The sequence below is a fragment of the Pseudophryne corroboree genome, chromosome 12 (genome assembly GCF_028390025.1).
Source record: "Pseudophryne corroboree isolate aPseCor3 chromosome 12, aPseCor3.hap2, whole genome shotgun sequence".
In the NCBI taxonomy this organism is placed as follows: Eukaryota; Metazoa; Chordata; class Amphibia; order Anura; family Myobatrachidae; genus Pseudophryne; species Pseudophryne corroboree.
Window position 1 is genome coordinate 82,500,186 of NC_086455.1, and position 3,017 is coordinate 82,503,202.

A 3,017-nucleotide genomic window follows, 5' to 3' on the forward strand; every position below is an offset into this window, starting at 1 on the left:
GTATTCCTTGGAAATTCGAGAAGCAAACTTCTCCGAAACCCATGAGATACCACCAGTATGACTGTGACGAACTGTCTTATGATCCGTTTTTGCAACGGAGAGAGCAGCGGAAAATGGTGGAGCCAGATACCCGATGCTGAATGACCACATGAATGTGAGAGACTCCACCACCACTGCCCTTGTGATCTGTTGTTTTGTACACATACTGAGCTTTTGTAATTGTGGCGAGATGCCATCATGTATACCTGAGGGTAACCCCCTTCTGTGGACTCACATATGAAACACCTCTGGAATTAATGTCCAGTTTTCAGGATCCAAATCCTGACGGGTGAGAACATCTGTCTAACAGATGTCCACTCACGGAACAGATGTCCACTCACGGAATGATCTCTTGACATTTGCACATAATGGTGTTCTGAGCCATTGAGGATTTGAGTTACCTGCCGCATTGCCATGCGGCTTCTTGGTTCTCCCTGGTTGTTGTGTATGCAACTGCCGTTGCCTTGTCTGACTGCCCCTGGTCAGACTGAAAGCGAAGCATGTATTGCATTGTAAAATGCACGGAGTTCCAGGACATTTATCGACAGCAATCTGTCGTGATCCATTTTAGAACCTTTGTCGCTGATCTTGTTTAACTACAAATCCTGACCCTCTGCGACTCTCGTCCCGAGTATATGCACCCTTGTTCCTCTGTGGGAAACGCGAGTGAAGGGTGGCGAACTAAATTAAAAACACATCTTTATTCTTAATAGGTGAATACACCAATGTACCGCTAGTGTGCGTGTTTTGCACTAATTACTAGATGTACATTTGTTCTTGCTGGTGTAGTAGGTAAAAGTCTTTGATTTACCATATTTATAATCTTACCTAGGAATTGACATCGTTTAGACGGAATTAGATGCGAATGTTTTCGAACTTGATCTGCTACCGCAGTATACCTTAGTAGCGCAAGTTCGAGGAACTTTGTTGAAACAAAGTTCTTATGAGCAGATCAGCTAAGATAGAGAAACTCTGTTGAGACAGAGTTCTTCTGTGAGATGAGCTATCATCCCCAACCTCACTTTGGTAAATACCCGAGGCGATAAGCAACGGTAGACCTGAAATGGTTAATGGTTGTGGCGATTTGCAAACGCTAGAACCTGTGATGAACAAACCGGAATGGGTAAATACGCATTGTGAAGATCAAATGCAATTATGTAATCTTGTGGCTCCAATAAGCAAATACTAACCGCAGAAAATCCATTTTCCCACTGTAGTAAGTGACTTGCTGATTGAAATTGCAACGGAGCTGTTTGGTTTTGCTCAAACAGAGGGGAATAAGTAACTCTGACTCTGTTGGAGTACTACTGCCTGGATTATAAAGACAGCTGAAAACCAGGCAAGACTAAATGGCAACCTGCCAAACCGTTCCACAGAGGCAGTTTTGTCCTTTAATCTGTAAATAGCTGAGACATGCATGTCTGGAAATCTCGCAAATGTAACATGTAAAGACGCGCTTCCACAATTGGAAAAGAGGTCATGAAACCACTGGCTTGCTGACTGTAGCGTCCTGTCATTACAAGGCGTGACTGTTTTGTACCACCGCTTATAAAGGGATAAAACGCCGTTACAAGTATTTGCGTTTTGATATCTGAATATCAAATTTAGGAGCAACCAGCTCAAACGCCGTTACAAGTATTTGCGTTCTGATATCTGAATATCAAATTTAGGAGCAACGAGCTCAAACGCCGTTACAAGTATTTGCGTTTTGATATCTGAATATCAAATTTAGGAGCAACCCAGCTCTGGCCTTGTCGCGCTTAACTAGCGATGATGAAAGTAACCGGCGTTAGCAGAAGCATTACAGATATCCTTTGCAGCTTGTTTTAACAGTGATCGTCATTGTTTCATACATAGATTATATTAACCCAAATGTATCCTGGGTTTTTATAAAGTTTGACAGAAACGCATTTACCAATAGCGGATTGCGTCATTTTGGAACCGATTATGTATGTTGTCAAAAACCCCGCACTATCTGAGTGCTGGACTAATGTACCCTTCTCACTTGTAGTTATCGGTGTGAGATTTGACATAAAATCGTGCATTAAATTATAAGACCAGTGAAATAAACACTCTGGTACCCAAAGGGAAATTGTTTGGAAAGACTGTCTTTTGTTAGAGCTGGCGGAATCACTTCCGAGACTCCGATGTTACCGCTCTTTTAATTTGAATTGCCAACGTAAGATTTTTAAAAATTATTTTTAGTCTGCGCTAGAGCCTTACTCGCTATGTAGACAGACACCACAATAGGCAACAGACAGACACTTGCACGACTTATTGACGTTATTATGTGTCATATATATATATGCTATTGCTGAACATATTAAACTCATGGTTGTTTCTCTCTACTGAAACTTTAGTAAAAAACGAAAGATTTATTCGATGTGAAGAGAAACCAGAGTATTCTTTATGTGAAAACAGTTCACATGGGCATATGAAACCCGAACCAAATTCCTACTAACCCCCCTGCTCCTCTGGTGGCTTAGAGATGTAGGGCAGGAATGTTCTAGAATTATGTAGAAATACAGCCAAAAATTCCCACTAACACCCCTGCGCCTCCTTGTGGAGTAGAGGTGTATGGCCGGAATGTTCTGGAATTATAAGCTGGAAAACCAGCAATGATTAAAAATGGCCGTCATGCCATGCTTTCACAAAAAATCACAGTACAGGTTACCTGCTGCAGTGTTAATATAGGCTTAATAGCCTATTATACAGTTAATATAGGCTTAATAGCCTATTATACAGTGATAACACAGGTCTAGGATACAGTAAAATACATGCATTTAGTTAGGCTTCATTAATATGAACAGTGCCTGCAGTGAATTTTGTATTATCTTGCAGCCTTAACAGAAAATACCAGAAAACATGGTTAAAAAAAAAAAAAAAAAAAAAAATGCAATAGGTTATGACACTGATAGCCTATTCCTTACTGTTTAAAATGCTGACCAGCCTATTCTTAACCCATGCAGCCTTGCTAT

The 3,017-nt window shown here is 40.8% G+C and overlaps 1 non-coding gene across 1 annotated transcript; it reads right to left on the minus strand.

Moving 5' to 3' along the window:
* Positions 1-2,331: 2,331 nt before the first annotated feature.
* Positions 2,332-2,443, minus strand: LOC134981618 (U5 spliceosomal RNA). Its single transcript, XR_010190728.1, has one exon. It is a non-coding gene; the product is annotated as a U5 spliceosomal RNA (small nuclear RNA).
* Positions 2,444-3,017: the final 574 nt, after the last annotated feature.